General features: G+C 34.9%; 1 protein-coding gene across 3 annotated transcripts in view; it reads right to left on the reverse strand.

Moving 5' to 3' along the window:
- The window catches only part of SERTAD2 (SERTA domain containing 2), a 195,482-nt gene that overhangs the window by 71,783 nt on the left and 106,134 nt on the right, over positions 1 to 17,565 (reverse strand). The gene's annotated exons all lie outside the window — the stretch shown is intronic.

Here is a 17,565-nt window from a genome sequence, read left to right on the forward strand (position 1 = left end):
GATGCAGAAAAAGCATCTGACAAAATCCAACATCCATTCCTACTAAAAACTCTTGAGAGTATAGGAATAAATGGACTATTCCTTAGAATAATCAGGAGCATATATTTAAGACCATCAGTAAGCATAATATGCAATAGAAATAAACTGCAACCTTTCTCAGTAAGATCAGGAGTGAAACAAGGTTGCCCACTATCACCATTACTATTCAATATAGTACTAGAAACGCTAGCCTAGGCAATAAGAGCCGAGAAAGAGATTCAAGGAATTAGAGTAGGTAATGAGGAAATCAAACTATCACTTTTTGCAGATGACATGATGGTATACTTAGAGAACCCCAAAGACTCTGCTAAAAAGCTATTAGAAATAATTCAAAAATTCAGCAAAGTGGCAGGATACAAAATAAATCCACATAAATCCTCAGCATTTTTATATATCACTAACAAAATGCAATAGCAAGAGATACAAAAAGAAATTCCATTCCAAACAAATGTTGAGAGTATAAAGTATTTGGGAATCCATCTACCAAAGAATAGTCAGGATTTATATGAGAAAAATTACAAAACACTTGCCACAAAAATAAAGTCAGATTTAAATAATTGGAAAGACATTCAGTGCTCTTGGATAGGCCGAGCGAATATAATAAAGATGACAATACTCCCCAAACTAATCTATTTATTTAGTGCTATACCAATCAGACTCCCAAGAAACTATTTCAATGACCTAGAAAAAATAACAACAAAATTCATATGGAAGAATAAAAGGTCGAGAATTGCAAGGGAACTAATGAAAAAAAACTCAGAGGAAGGTGGTCTAAGTGTACCTGATCTAAAGCTATATTATATAGCAGCAGTCACCAAAACCATTTGGTACTGGCTAAGAAATAGAACGGTAGATCAGTGGAACAGATTAGATACAAAGGACAAAAAAGGGTACATCTACAGCAATCTAATCTTTGACAAACCCAAAGATACCAACATTAGGGATAAAAATTCATTATTTGGAAAAAACTGTTGGGAAAACTGGAAATTAATATGGCAGAAATTAGATATGGATCCACACTTAACACCATATACCAAGATAAGGTCAAAATGGGTCCATGATTTAGGCATAAAGAGTGAGATAATAAATAGATTAGAGGAACAGAGGATAATCTACCTCTCAGACTTGTGGAGGAGGAAGGAATTTATGACCAGAGGAGAACTAGAGATCATTATTGATCACAAAATAGAAGATTTTGATTACATCAAACTAAAAAGTTTCTGTACAAACAATACTAATGCAAACAAGATTAGAAGGGAAGTAACAAATTGGGAAAATATTTTTAAAAGCAAAGGTTCTGACAAAGGTCTCATTTCCAAAATATATAGAGAACTGACCCTAATTTATAAGAAACCGAACCATTCTCCAATTGATAAATGGTCAAAGGATATGAACAGACAATTCTCAGATGAAGAAATTGAAACTATATCCACTCATATGAAAGAGTGTTCCAAATCACTACTGATCAGAGAAATGCAAATTAAGATAACTCTGAGATACCACTACACACCTGTCAGATTGGCTAAGATGACAGGAACAAATAATGATGAATGTTGGAGGGGATGTGGGAAAACTGGGACACTAATACATTGCTGGTGGAGTTGTGAAAGAATCCAGCCATTCTGGAGAGCAATTTGGAACTATGCCCAAAAAGTTATCAAACTGTGCATACCCTTTGACCCAGCAGTACTACTACTGGGCTTATATCCCAAAGAAATACTAAAGAGCGGAAAGAGACCTGTGTGTGCCAAAATGTTTGTGGCAGCTCTTTTTGTTGTAGCTAGAAACTGGAAGATGAATGGATGTCCATCAGTTGGAGAATGGTTGGGTAAATTATGGTATATGAAGGTTATGGAATATTATTGCTCTGTAAGAAATGACCAGCAGGAGGAATACAGAGAGGCTTGGAGAGACTTACATCAACTGATGCTGAGTGAAATGAGCAGAACCAGAAGATCACTGTACACTGCAACAACAACACTGTATGAGGATGTATTCTGATGGAAGTGGAAATCTTCAACAAAAAGAAGAGCCAACTCACTCCCAGTTGATCAATGATGGACAGAGGTAGCTACACCCAGAGAAGAAACACTGGGAAGTGAATGTAAATTGTTAGCACTACTGTCTATCTGCCCAGGTTACATGTACCTTCGGAATCTAATGCTTATTGTGCAACAAGAAAATGGTATTTACACACATGTATTGTATCTAGGTTATATTGTAACACATGTAAAATGTATGGGATTGCCTGTCATCGGGGGGAGGGAGTGGAGGGGGGGGATAATTTGGAAAAATGAATACAAGGGATAATATTATAAAAAATATATAATAATAAAAAAAAAAAAAGAAAGATAGCTTTAGACTAGGGAACAGAACCTGTGATTCCATTGCAGGCTAGCAACATTTCTACAATTCCAGTTATTGAAGAATTACCTAGAAATTAAGAGGTTAAGAGACTTGTCCAGGAGGTCACAAAGCCAATAAGAATTCCTGGCTTCCAAACCACCTCTCTTATCCACTCTACCACATTGCTTCTCTAAGACATCTTTAAACATGCTAAATAAAGGTAACTCTTTTTAGTACGGGCAGCATCTTAGCTAAAATAAAAATTGTCAGATTTTGAAATAAATTTAATAATTACCCATATCATAGCAAAAATACTTTATTGGTACATATAAAGTTGGGTTCTTTTTAAAAAATTATTTACTATAAGGACTCAAAATAAATTAGATATTTTATATTTAATTTAAATGGATGGAAACTCTAGCTATGCTTTTCATTTTGGTTGCTCAAGAAAATTACAGTGACTCCATCTCCAACTTATTTTTCATTCTCCCTATCTTCAGACATATAGCACTTAAATCTATTGTTATAAAGTCCGCTAATATCACATTTGCTCTAAGGATTAGTAGTATCCATAGTAAAGGCTATGAACTACATACACACTGTTACAGTGGAAGATAAGTAATTCAACCAAATTATTTCATTCAGAAATCTTTTTGTGTGTGATTAATATGCTCTTGTTTATTTAGCATCTCTGAAAGCTTATGTGTGGATACCTGTTTTTATTCCACATATAAAAGCTCATCAACTCTATTTAATATAGATTGTTCAGTTGCAATGATACTTTATTGCTCTTTATATATGAGAAAAAATAATAAATTTTAATTGTATATCACTGGAGTAGGAAGGTTTGTTTTGAGGGGAAGGGGTTTATTTTAAATTATTGTTGATTTTAGACTAAGAGGAAAATATTTATAAGAAGCAGCAGAAATGAGAAAGATCCCATATTTTTAGCTCACTAATGGCTTTATGCACATTGGTTTTTAAAGCCTAAAAACTGATTGGGTGTCATTTAATCCCCTAGATTAAAATCACTTAGTGAATATTATATTGTTCCACTATTTTCACTGTCATTTCAGCATTCTGAGCCTTACTTTGGTGATTCTACTGGTTAAGCTCACCAGCTAATGAAACCTAGCACAAGAACAGCTGCCTGAATCTATGTCAAACTGCATCTGGCACCCATCTATCTTCCAGTCATCTAAATTCACTTCTGAAATCATAGAAAAGCAGCCATAAAGATTCCTGCAGTCAGTCCAATGCAACAGTCTCTGTCTCATCAAGTCTGTTAAGTAATTTAAGTAATAAAAAACAATTTATATTAAATTTGCTTCATACTTTGTAGTGACAGTTTTTCAGAGGAAAAGTCCTTGGAAGGAGGAAGAGAGGAGAAGGGAAGGAAGAAGAGATGGGAAGAGAAAGAGAGTTAGGAGAGAGAAAAAAAAGAGAGATAAAGACGAGAAGAGAATGAAGAAATGGAGAGAGATGGAGAGAGGTGGTTAAAATGTCATGTATAAGGATTTGCCAATAGAAAAACACTGGTGTCTATGTCTCTGTGTATTTCTTAATTTGTCATTATTAAATGTGCTATAATATAAATATCCCCATGAGTAAAGGTTTTCTACATATTAGTTCAGAAAAAAAATCCCAAACCAATCCACACTAAGAAGAAACATAATATAGCAGATGGAAGGAAAATCTTGAGTTCAAGTTCTTTTTCAGATCTATAATGGCTCTGTAACAATCTCTCAGTGTCCTCAAGCACTCTAATGCTAAAAATTACATTTATCAGTAGAAAGTGTTTCCACTCCAGAAGATCCCTAAATGGGTATGGATGACTTTTTAAAAAAGGGCTTTATTTTTATTGTTTTCATATTCAAGAACATTCTACAGAAAATGATCTCAGGGAAAGGTGTGTGCTAATTCTTCCTTTAGTTTTCCTGAGAGTATAATTAAGAAAACTTGTTATTTATCAGAAATTATAATTTCTTGGATCACTACTTATGCATATTTCCTGTCTCCATGGTGTTAAAAGTATACTTTCTTTAAAGAGATATGTTTTCTCTCCCTGCACTTGAGGGCCATCAAGAATAGACTGCTAATCATAATCAGGGCCCTAATAGAAAAGCATGGTCACCAGGGATGACTGCCAAGGATAGGAAATGCCACAAAACATAGAGGAGGTATTTATTTCTCTTTATAAAGTAGTTTTGAAAAGTCAACTCTGAACTTGTATTAAGAAACTTAACAACTGGCCTAAAGATCAAAATACTTTATTGATATGTAGGATAAATAAAACCCTAATCATGTTAGCACAACCCTTAACTTGGATAGTTCCCCTGGCACCAGCCTGAATTCTACCTAATGCAGGAAGTCTTTATTACACATACAAGCTGACTGAGGCTTCTTTTCTGAAATTAGCTTCTATCACTCTTCTATATATGTGATATATATCCAGTTATTTTCATGTTTGTCTCTTTTCTTATAATGTGAACTCCTTGAAGAGAGGGACTGTTTTTATCTTTATTTGTATTGCTAGCATTTAGAATAGTGCCTAGCAAATAGTGAGTACTTAATAGCAATTCCACCCCTCCCCCCATTCATATTGGCAGTCCAATGTTCCTAGGTTTCCTTATTTGCAAAATTTGCAAATAGTGAGTACTTAAAAATGCTGGTTAACTGAATGTCTGCTTTTGTGATATATGTTTAGTGTTCAAGAATAATCTAGACTTGGTTTCTGTTGTCTACAACAATCCTATAAGGTACAGAGTTTATTTACAGAATTTGAAATTTTAGTTACACTGCTTTTCCTACTTAAAAGAGAAAAAAATGAAATGAATACAGTCATCCACAACTTAGCAGACCCACAAATAGCTAAGCTATATCCTCCTTCCAACTCTCAATTTCACTCCAAACCCATACAGTTGACTCCAAATCAGAATTCCTAGGAAGTGACTGACATCAGGGATAATAGCCTTTCCTTCTCAAATCAAGCATAAGAGTACCTTCTTTTTTTTTTTTCTTTTTTTTTTTTTTTAAATTATACATGTATAACCATTTTAAAGATATTTCCATATTAGTCATGTTGTAAAAGAAAAAACAGAACAAAAGAGAAAAACCAAATGAAAAAAAAAAGCAAATAAATTTTTTAAAAGGTGAAAATGGCATATTTTGATCCAGATTCAGTTTCCATAGTTCTCTCTGGGGATGCAGATGGGATTTTCCATCCCAAATCTATTGGAATTGTCTTAGATCAATGTATTCTGAGAAGAGCAAAACTGATCACACAATGTTGCTATTGCTGTGTAAAATGTTCTCCTGGTTCTGTTTACTTCACTCAGCATCAGGTCATAAAGGTCTTTCCAGGTTTTTCTGAAATCAGCCTGCTCATCATTTCTTATACAACAATAATATTCCATTACATTCATATAATAGGTACTTTCTTTTATACAAATGTAAAGAATGATTATTTATGCTCTAATATATCTCCTTTTTGGAGAAATACAGAAACCCCTGTTTCCCCCACTAGAGTATGAAGCAAGTGATTTTGGTTTCTAGGGTTAGAACTCAGAATACATTTAACCCATAATATAAATGGTGGCTAGGTCTACTTCACTAATTCTACTGTAATGTTAGCAGTTAGATAATTTACATAACATCGATGATAATTGAGAATTTCCAAATAAATGTTTTTCAGCTGGGCATGATGGCATTGTCCTGTAGTTCCTGATGTTGAGGAGACTAAAGATGAGTGGGGTAGGGGGAGCCTGAGGATGGAAGTGAGGCAGGAGAAAAAGGAAGGGAATATGCATTTGTATATCAACTATATACTAGGTAGTATGCTAAACTTCTTAAAAACAGTGATTGTTAATTTTGTGTTCTTAGTTCACAGAGTATATCCTGCCCTTGCTAATGTTTGTTAAATTAACTATTAAGATTAAGAATTAAAATGAACAACCAATTTCCAGGTTTTTTTCAATAGGGTATGTTGAACTTAAATTTAACCTTTTCTTGATTACTAGAGGTCACCAATTGTGCTGACTGCATCTTTTATGCTGAATGCATCTTTATGCTATTAAATCTTAGCTGGATACTCACAATTAAAAAGCAATTCCACCCCTCCCCCCATTCATATTGGCAGTCCAATGTTCCTAGGTTTCCTTATTTGCAAAATGATGGTGCTAGAACACATGACCTCTAGAAAGTCACTTTTTATTCTATTATTTTGTGAGCTACAAGACTATTCTAAACCTCTCCAAGTTCTAAACGCTCCCCCACCCCATGCCTTCTTCCCTCACTTTCAACATAGGACTTTGCCTTCTAACTTGACAGAAGTTGAAAGTTATATAATGAATCTTTTTCACCTCATTACCACTCCTTTCTCTAACCCCTCCTTTCTCTAACCCTATTCTTATCTATCTTCATACTTTTTCTATTGTATTCAGAAGAAGAGGCATTACTTTTCCTTGCTAAATCAAATCTCTCTCCAATTAGGCCCTTAATTCTATTCCTTCATATCTCCACAATATTTCCCCATCAATCACTTCCCTTCTCCATGGATTTTTTTATTTCCTGTGGCATTTTCTCCTCAGTCTACAAATAAACTTGGGTTTCCCTATCTAAAAAAAAACCTACCACAAAAAAAGACAATTCCCATCCCTAGCTATTAAGATAGCTTCTTTTTTACCCCTAAACTTCTAAAACAAGTGACTATATTAACTTATTCCATTTCCTCACCACTCTGAAATCCCTATCAATCTGGCTTTCATTCCACCTCTACACTAAAAATTTTTTCTTCAAAATCCCTAAGTTTAGGGGCAGCTAGGTGGCACAGTAGATAGAGCACCAGCCTTGAATTCAGGAGGACCCGAGTTCAAATCTGGTCTCAGACACTTAACACTTCCTAGCTGTGTGACCCTGGGTAAGTCACTTAACCCCAGCCTCAGGGGGGAAAAAAAAAATCCCTAAGTTTTCTCTTTGTATCTAAATGCAATGGCTCTTTTTATTCTTCACCCTTAATTCAATAAAATCCAAGTATATCAAAGACATTGGCCATAGTAAGGTAGATGTAATATCTACTTGGCAATCACAACCATTGAGCCTCTCATCCTATCTTCATGTGGTACTTTCAAACCCTGTCCTATGGCTAATAAATTCCTTTCTTTCATTCTCCTGTAGTTTGCAACTTATAGAATCAAAAAATCCTCTTCCCTTGCTACACAACTTTTAATTTTATGCATATCCAATTCATTCTTTTCCACTGTTTCCTATGGAATTTTTACTTTAACATTCCACTCCCCTTAGATCTCCTCATTTGAAATCTTTCTACATTCTGGCACTAACAGAAACTAACTTTCTCTAGAAGATATCTCATTCCTTGACACTCTCTCACTCTGATCAACCCTTCACAAGCTTATGACACATCAGACCAGGAGGAGCTAGCATATTCTTTGTTTTTCTCTGCCATCATTCAGATACTTCTCTTTTGAAATTAATTCCATCTGTTTATGTCCACTGCATTATCTATCTCAAGTTTATTTCCCCAGTTACAGCTCAAGGAGTTAAATACTTGATTTACAGTCTTCCCTTTTCACCCAACCCTTATTATCCTTTTTGTCCTTCAAAAACTCTGTCTCTTGCCTCCCATGACCTTTATATCCACTTTTTCTCAGCCATTCTCAGGGATAGTAATACTTTAAACCTTACCACTTCCCAAAACTTTTATTGACAAATCCTGAACTTTTGAAATCCCCTTTATGACATACTCTGCAGACTTTCCATCTCTCCTTCACTTTACTTCTGGTTCTACGACTCTATATATCTCCTCATCAACAGCCTTTTCAATCTGCAATTGTCTTGTGGCCTTTTCCCTTAACTGATGGGTCCCTGGTCTAGACTACCATTTCATAAGGCCCCACGCCATGCTCACTTCACTTACGGTTCTATTCACTCTTCAGACCTGTCTAGCTTTTCAACAACATCTTCTTCAGCTACATTACCATTCCTCTCTGATTTCAAGCTCTCTTTTACATATTGTCTTCCCTCATTGAGAGTATCTTTTTGCTTGTATTTGTATGCTCTAAACTTACATACTGCCTGAGGTGAATATTCCAAACTCAATGTCACTATTAACCTTCTCATTCTCACAGCAAGTGATCTTTACTCCTCGGTATAAATTCAAGGCCACTTTCCAGAGATCCCCTTATCTCTACTATTTACAAAAATTATACTCTGACTCTCTCCCTTTCTTCAGTCTCTGAATAAGAGGTATCTCTTTTCCCTCCTTGTCAAGATTAATCTATTTGTGACCTTGCTACTTTCTCTCTTTCAGGAGTTTGCTGCCCAATTGATCATTGTCTCATTCTTTCTAATCTCTCATTTCTTCACCATATTGGTTGTCTAGAGGAGGGATAAATTGGTGAAGGGCTTACACTCATGCTGTGTAAAGACTGAAGGAAATGAGGGCCTTCATCATAAGAAGAGAAGACTCAGCAGGGACAGGATAACTGTTTTGTGGAAGAAGGATCAGACTCGCTCTTTTTAGTCTCAGAGAACAGAACTAGGAACAATGGTAATGAGTTGCAAATTTAGGTTCAAAATTAAGATAAACTAGTTATAAAATTTTCTTTTTTATTATGAAAATAATCAATGTCAATATATATAAATATTTCAATATTGAAAGAAAACAATAAAAGTAGATTGGATGTGACAGTGTGAACTTTTGTCATGCATTATTTCTCCTTATTACAAACAGCTAATTGGTGGTGGTAGAGTTCTGGTTTGTTTTTGTTGTTGTTGTTGTTGTTGTTGTTTTTTAACATGGTTGTTCCAATACTGCTCTGTTAGTCTGTATGTACTTTAGAAATTCCTTCTGCTCTCTTGTTTATTTTAATAAATCATTAATGCTACTTTCTTTCTTTTGTTCTTTTTTTTTTTAGTATCACTATTATGAACTCCATCAAAAATAAAAGCTATTTTTCATTTGTATAATGTTATAAAAACAAATACACATTTTCTGTGTCTAAAAATGTATGTCCTATTCTGGATCTCTAATCCATTACTTCTAAAACTGGTAAAAAACTGGAGGTATTCCAAAGTGGAATAGCTGCCTCAGAAAAGAATGAGCTCCCCTTTACTGAAGGTCTTAAGGATAGTCCAGAAAACTTTTGCAGATATATTGTAGGAGGGATTTTTTTTTTTTTTTTTTTTTTTTTTTTTTTTTTTGGAGTATGGGTTGGGTTAGATGGACTAAAGTCCCTAACTGTTAGGTTCTTACTAAGTGCTAATGAGATAATGAGATAGTAGGTTCTTACTAAATGCTAAGTCGGTACTCGACAATTCTCTAGTTCTGGCCTTTTCTGGGGAAGAGCTTGCATGCTTAGGAGGAGCAAGTTCATTGGTTGAAGTAATTCTTCCCAGAAGCCCTTGCATTATCCCATGCCCATTCTCTGGGAGGATAAAGAGGGCAGCTCTGGAGGAAAAAGGGAGTTGTTTCTGGACCAGACTTGAGGCTGCTCTCTGCAGGAAGGGAAGTCAGCTCTCTACAGGAAGAAGAATCTGACCGAGAGTTTTGAGTTGACTGACACAGCAGATCTCCTCCCAGAGAGCTATCGGCAGCTTCTGGAGACAACAGCATGTTACACCTAAGAAATCTAAAATTCTGGGTTTCTGATTGTGTCTTATCTATTGTTTTTCCTATTGGCACATTTCCTCTGATCTATAACTAACTCAAGTAAAAACTTTAACTTGACCTTGTCATCCCCTCAAGCAATCATTTGCTATCTCCCTTGTCTTTCATGACCAAAGTCTTATGAAGTATCATCTTAACTTCAGGATAAGATAGATACATGAATGATTATTGAAACTCTCACAAATGTCATTCAGCAAAGATCTAAAAAAGGCATCAGGCTAAATAATAATGATCTAGAAATTCAAAGAAAATTATAGTAAGCATCTTCATTCAATCCAGGACTCCACAAAAATCCAAGAAAGGGGTTTCCACTAGAAAAAACAATGCAAACACAGGTAAATAAGCCCAAAACATGATAGCACAGTCCAGAGATGTTCTAGGGACATTTAAAGCCTACAATCTCTGTACCTGCAAGCAAGAAGACTTGAGGGCTTAGATGAAGATGCTCTCTACCTAGGGGAGATACTATATCCATTTACATTCTAGAATTTGTCCTCTCCTCTTATCACATCATTCTCCTAACAAGTGGTTTTTATTCTTTCTCTCCAGCTGTATCATTCAGGTCTAGAGAAACAATGCAAAAACTCACAATGACTTTTTAATTTTGCTTTGAGAAGTAAGGGAGAAAGTTGTAACTGGGATTTATGCTTTATGTATACCTAAATCACCTAATATGAAAGCACCTATTTCTAGGAGAAGATACTATATTCCCCTATCATGTAGATGGGAATATTATTTTTCATTGGCTGTGTAGCTAGAACAAGCTATGCCTTTAAAACTACAAAATTCAGATAGTCTCTTGCTCTTGCCTATCTTGTCCAAGGGGATTTGACATTCTCCCACATGTGGGAGATGCCTGGGAATAGATTCTGAGAGAAATTCTGCTTTATCTTACTATGTGAATGGGAATAGCAGCCTCTTTCTATTGCCTGGGTAGCCAGAACAGATTTTATCTTTAAAACTATGGAGTTTGGGAAGTCTCAGACTCTTTCCATATTGTTTAGTGGGATAAAGGCCCTGTTCACTATAGCATGGACACCATGATTTAAGTTGCTGAAAGAAAGGACTACTTTCTTCTCCTACCCCTACTTTTGTTCTCTGTGGCCCTGAGAATTGAACTTGGGGTTTTCAGTTCTAGATATAGACAATGGAATCTCATCCAGACCTAGATTTTACAGTTTTGGTGACTTTGGAGTCAAGATTCCCAACTAGATATTGCTGCCAGCCCAACAAGAAAGCCCTAAGAATCTAGGGTATCTGGGACCTAAGTCAAGTCCCATGAGAATTTCATTGTGCCTAGAACTGAAAAGAAGAAATGAAACAGGCTAGAACAAAATTCCAAGCTCATTTCTTGGGGCCTTTGGGCCTAAGAGGGAAGAGAAGAATTATTCATGGTACTTAAGCTATGGATGAACAGGACCTTTACCTCTTTGGACACAGCTGGAAAGAGAACAATAGACTCATATTTTAAAAGACCCAGCCTATTCTTGCTATGCAGTCAATCAAAAGATACCTAGTAAGAAAATGCAGAATGGTTGGTAGCTGGTCTCTCCTCTGTGTGAGCCTCCATGCTAGCTAATCTGGGCATGTATAAAAAGAAAGTTCCATTACCGATGGAAGAAGGGAAGAGAATTGAAATTTCAATCCACTCAGAAATAATTTTCTCAGGATGGTAACTTTTTTTTTTTTTTTTTTGGTGCAATGTGACCTAGTAATCCCAAACAGAGGCTCACTTTTCTGGTATCCTTCATGATTGCAAAATCACTAGAATCACAAGATCCTTGGGATTAATAGTTCCTCTTCTAGGGACTCATTACACTTTGAGATTTCACAATTCTTTAGTGAAACCAATACGCATAAACTTCAAGGAAACCTTCTTGCAATGATAGAGGAAAAGCAGTGACACAAGGATAGAATTTGGCCTTTCTGGATTCATCAAAAGAGAATGCTATGGGGCGTCTAAAAATACAATACTTAAACAGAATGAAGTATACTGATAGGGTTTTCTTATCTAGGAGAAAAGAAGGCAAACTTGTGTGAAAAATTAAATAGAACAGGAAGATTCAAGCCTATGCATTTCCCTGGTAAATGATCAGGTATAAAGAATTTTTAAAAATAAACTTTCTTCAGGAAAAATTTGTTTTGAGAATCAATAATAACACAGTAATACAATTTTACTGAAAAAAAAAATCCATGGATTTCATGATAGTTTACTTTCTCTTGTCAGTCTCAAACAATCAGCACTTTTGCTTTTGAATAAGTCATAATATTAGGTAATCAATCTTCAATTAAAATGTAAATGAACCTGTACAGGGCACTTAATTGTACCTTTATCTAGAACCATAACAACCTATTAGAAATCTCAGCTATTAGCTAAAAAAAAAAAAAAAAAAAAAACTCCTACATGCTAGGCACTGAGAAAAGTGAGCATCTTGTGTGCTAAATGATTGATTGAGACTCGCCAAAATGTCATCTGAAAGGAAGATACGTGACCCCACCCTGGGCAGAAAAGGAAACCTATTACAAACACCAGTATGAAACGTGATTATTTGGACTTGCAATTGGTGGTTTGCTCCTAAAGAGTTTGATGTCTTTATTACTGAGCAGTCAATACAATTTGATTGTATACGCTAATAAATTTAAATCTTATTAATGGACAAGTTATTAGCCCTTTTTGTGTACTGTACATTAGACATATCATGGTTTAAATCTTTCCAAAACTCCTGTAGCTAAAAGACCATATAATATGTGCAATCTTTCCCCCCTAAAATACTAATATTGCCTAGAAATTCTCTTATCCTTTTCTAGTTTTTTTGGAGGTGGGATGGGGAAGGATACAAATATGATCTTCTTCCCAACCAGAAAATCTTTTCTGTCTTTAGAACGCTGGATTCTGGAAATTTTGAACTTGGGATTGCTACCCAGACAATTCTCAAGGCAAGCACTGCCCAGGAAATCTCCCTTCTCTCACTGAAAGGCTGGATTCTGGAATTTGGGACTTTAAGTAATTCATGAGGTAACTCCAAGCTGATGGTGTGCAGTAAATATCCCTTTAATAAAAAAGACAGGGTCCAGGAATCTTTAACAATCTACCAAAAAGCTGGTTCTACAACTGTCGTTATGGTTCCCCTCTCTGTGAGGTTGGTTATGCCTCTGCCTCTTTGGGAACTTCAGGTCTAGGCACTTTCTTCTTGAATTGTAGGTAAGATCACCAAATAGTATATGTAAGTCCCAAGCAAAGGATAATCAATTTGTCCACTTATCAAGTTGATCTAGGAAGATTTCAGATCACTCCCCAAGAGCTGTCCTTAATTTTCTTAATGATTTACCAGCAGGTATAACCACATTCTTAAAAGGAAAATGCTCTCAAAGTGCCAAATAAAGAATATCTTATAGTCAGCAAAATGATCAGGGAACTTCTTTGATTATATCTCTACATATTAAGTCAATATTACTGACACAAAAATAACAAAGGTGAGCAACATAACAAATACTAAATTGTCTGTGGAAGATATGAGTAAAAATCCACATACATTCCAATGCTAACTATAGCAAATGACTTTTTTCTTATTTTCAAATTAAAACACATTTACTGAGCTACTAAAAAGTAGCAGAATTGACCAAATGATTTTTATTTCTCCTGTCTGTCCTAAAAATTAAAAATATTGACATTTCCAAAAATAAGAACTTTAAGGAAATTGACTACAATTTACAGATAGCTTTTTAATGTTAGTTTTTATGAACACTTTTTTTTTCTACAGATACATCTAAATGTTCAAGATGACTTTTCACTCTCAAACAAATATTCCTGAAATTCTCAAGCAACTACGATTAGAAAAGAACAATTTTCTTTCTGTCTTTTGTTTAGGTTAGACTTATGTTAGATTTTAACATGGGAGTTAAAGGCTCTATTCTGCCTCTAGGTTTTTTTTTTTTTTAATCAGTTCAGTAATGTTATATTTGTGCTGATTTATTTTGGATTGAATTAGTTTTATAATACATTTACTTGGGATGTAAACTGAGGAAATCAGCTGTGAAGTAACTATTTTTATAACCAAATGGCAGACTACTTCAGAGATCAGAGTTTTATGTAATTATAAAATATTATCAATCTATGGTTTTGAATGCTGACTATTCACTTCCTTCCAACCCTACCTACCCACTTCTTATCATCTATCCAGTCTCTTCTCAATTATTTTTTTATTTTGATTTTCTTCTATCTGCTTTTTCACTGTCTTTCATCTTATCTACCATAATACTCATCAAACCACATATTTTCTAACTTATTTTTTTTGCAAATGTTCAATCTTTTGTGTTTATGAAAGCAAAATAGTGCTGAATATGGACATAAGAACATATATGAAGAAATTGTGTGTTGGTCTACATAGTATGTCAGGAAAGAGAAAAATCTGGTAATTGGGAATACATCAAAAGAAAAAATTGGAATCAAATTAGTCAAAATTTAATATGGATTGTAAGTAGTGGTTGCTATGGCCTGTTTCACAGGGACTTAATTCATCCTATCCTGATCGGAATGTATTTGATAAAATGGATAGGTTCTTGGGAAAGTCCAACAACCTTTCTATACATTCCAAAATTTTTAAAAGAGTGAAGGAAATAAACTCTTGTTCTTACCAAAGTACCAATTAATGGAATCTACCAGCAAGTTAAGAAGTTATAACACAATTATGCAATATGAGAGGCTAACTACTAGTTTGAAAGATGCTAGAAATTGCAATACATCTGAAAAATTCTGCTTTCCTTTGCACTAAAGCACAACTGCTGATCAAAATCCTGTCAGTTTGCTTCTTTGGTTTCAGAGTTCTCAATGAAAATAATGACACTTAAGTGCATAAAAAAAGAGAAAATCAGCTAAATTAATAACTATTTGGGTACAATGGAAATGAAACCCCAAAATGAAAGCTGTATATAAGCAAAAAGTCTATAAAATATTTTAGTTTGTACATGATTAAAATTTGCATGACAATACTTACAAAGCATCCTAAACATTTGGTTTATGTTTTTATAAATATGGTTAAGTGTTCATGGTGTCTAAGAAAAATATATTAAAATTGTACATTATGCATTTTTAGGTCTCCCAGGTCTGCCAGAAACAATTTTATTTAATTTATCATTAATCTATATCTAAACCATTTCTAATTTGGAAAATACAGAGGTCCAAGATGGCATAATCCCCTAAACCTTCCATCATGACTTGGTCCCCAGAAGATTATAGGTAACATTTCTAAAAATCTTGAACAAGGAAATCTCCTCTCTCTCTCTCTCTCTCTCTCTCTCTCTCTCTCTCTCTCTCTCTCTCTCTCTCTCTCTCTCTCTCTCTCTCTTTCTCTCTCTCTCTCTCTCTCTCTCATTCTCTCATTCTCTCTCTGAAATCTATGTAGTTCTGGGTAAACTTTCTAGAAATTGAACTAACCTGGTGACAAACACATTCCTCTGGGAATATTCTCTTAGATCCTAAAGGTAAACAAAGGAATCTCTTCCTTTCCATTGATATCTTAATCTTTTCTCAATGGAGAAGAGTGGATCTTAGTGCCAATTATGGAACTAGGTGGATGGAATGACAAAAGATGTGAACCCGACTAGAGTTACTTCTTAATCCTTAATCCATTTCCCTTTAAAAAATTTATCACTCTCTTTTCTGAAGGGCTCTTCCCAGAAGTCTGGAAAGGCCTTTGGAGGAAAATATCATTCCTTAATATTTTCAGTTTTACCAAAAGGTGTTCAATATGCTTCCATAAATAGTTAAAGATACAGAGAGGAGGAGAAGAAAAAAGAAGAGGAAGAGGAAGAGGAAGAAAAAAGAAGAGGAAGAGGAGGAGGAGGAGGAGAGAAGGAGAAAGAGAAGATTCAAATCCTATACTAGTGTTCTAAAGCTTCTGGGCAACACTGGAGATCACCATTTTCATAGGAAATGTTTTGGGAAATGAAAGGACATCTTGGGCTTCTAACTTCTTTCTTTCAATAAATGTTGGGGTGAGATGGGGAGGAGGGAGATTAGCTCTTTACATACTCACATATATGAACACTTAGAATGCTTTTTAAAGAATATCTCCCATAATATGATCCTACCAATTCTAGTCGGTTAAACCAAAATTTGAACTGTTCTCATTTTAATAAACTTCTTTTAACTTTCAAAGAAAACTTTAGTATATATTTACAAGTGCAAGCAAAGCTTCTTCCTCTTGCACATTTGACTCTAGCAGCCACGCCCCATGCAATCTGTCTTAGCATACAGGCTAAACCAGGCTAACGGTAACCAATAGTTGGCCTCAAGTCTGTCAATGAGTTAGAGGGATTTCTACTCCAAGCATATTAAGACTTCTCCAGGTGGAATAGCAGCTGAGAACAATTTATTTCAAAAGTGATGAAAGTGCCTAAAGCAGTCTCTGTGGTGTGCTTTGAGCTTGGTTGTAACGCTTTTACATTCACTGCATCCCAGGCCAAAATCAGTCATCTTCACTTTCGTCTTGCCACTGAACTTATGGATGACTCTGGAAGTGAAAATGAGGCTGACACTCTATGCATCTCTGTCTCATTTAAATTCAATGCACATGCACATTGGTCCTCTTCAAAAATGAAGAAGTCACCAACAGCAAGTAATTCAAAGCAAAGTGTAATATCTCTCTATTTTGCTTCAAGGATAGATACTCGTAGGAGAATGCTTATTATACATGTAAATGGAATTGGGAAATTATCTTGCTGAATACTGTATGAGTGTCAGACTTTTTGAATCATGTAACATATAAAAATGCTTTTTAATGCCAAGTGATTGTTTTTATAATTTTATTTTTTAATTTCCTAGAATGTGAGCTTTTAAGTATACTTATAACATTAATTCAGATTTAATAAGATAATTAAGAAGCTTTCAATCAAGGTACATCTCTATAAGGAACATAAATCTTACACAGCAATACAGGTTTCTAGTTTCTGTATATGCAATGAAAGAAAAGCAACTTTTTACCCCTATAAGGCTTTCACTTAACATTGAATATTTAAGGCTTAAGAAAAAGAAACTGACATGGAATGAGGGAAAGAAGAAACTTCTCTCTCTTAGAGACTTTTTTTAGATATCTCAAGAGAGGTTCACATTGAGAAAGAAATTAAATCAACAACCAGTTCCCATTAAATTTACAGAAACAATAATTTATTAAAAGTCATTCCTTGGGTTAATATAGTTTTCACAATTATTTAAAACACAGAGGAAGTACATCAAATTAGAGAAAAAATACAATTTGTTGGGTCTATGTGAACTTAAAAGCTACTCAATACTCAGATTGGGGGGGAAATGTATAATTTTCCACTTTGAAGAAGATCAGAGAACCAAAGGAAGGACCAGGCACCTTTTCAAACTAGTGTATCAGACTGAAATGATGCTTTTCTGCATTTAAAAAATGAGGGAGGGGTAGCAAGGAGGCGTAGTAGAACCAGCCCTGAAGTCAGGAAGAGCTGAGTTCAAATTTGACCTCAGACAC

This window comes from Sminthopsis crassicaudata, chromosome 2 (assembly GCF_048593235.1).
Source record: "Sminthopsis crassicaudata isolate SCR6 chromosome 2, ASM4859323v1, whole genome shotgun sequence".
Classification (NCBI taxonomy): domain Eukaryota; kingdom Metazoa; phylum Chordata; class Mammalia; order Dasyuromorphia; family Dasyuridae; genus Sminthopsis; species Sminthopsis crassicaudata.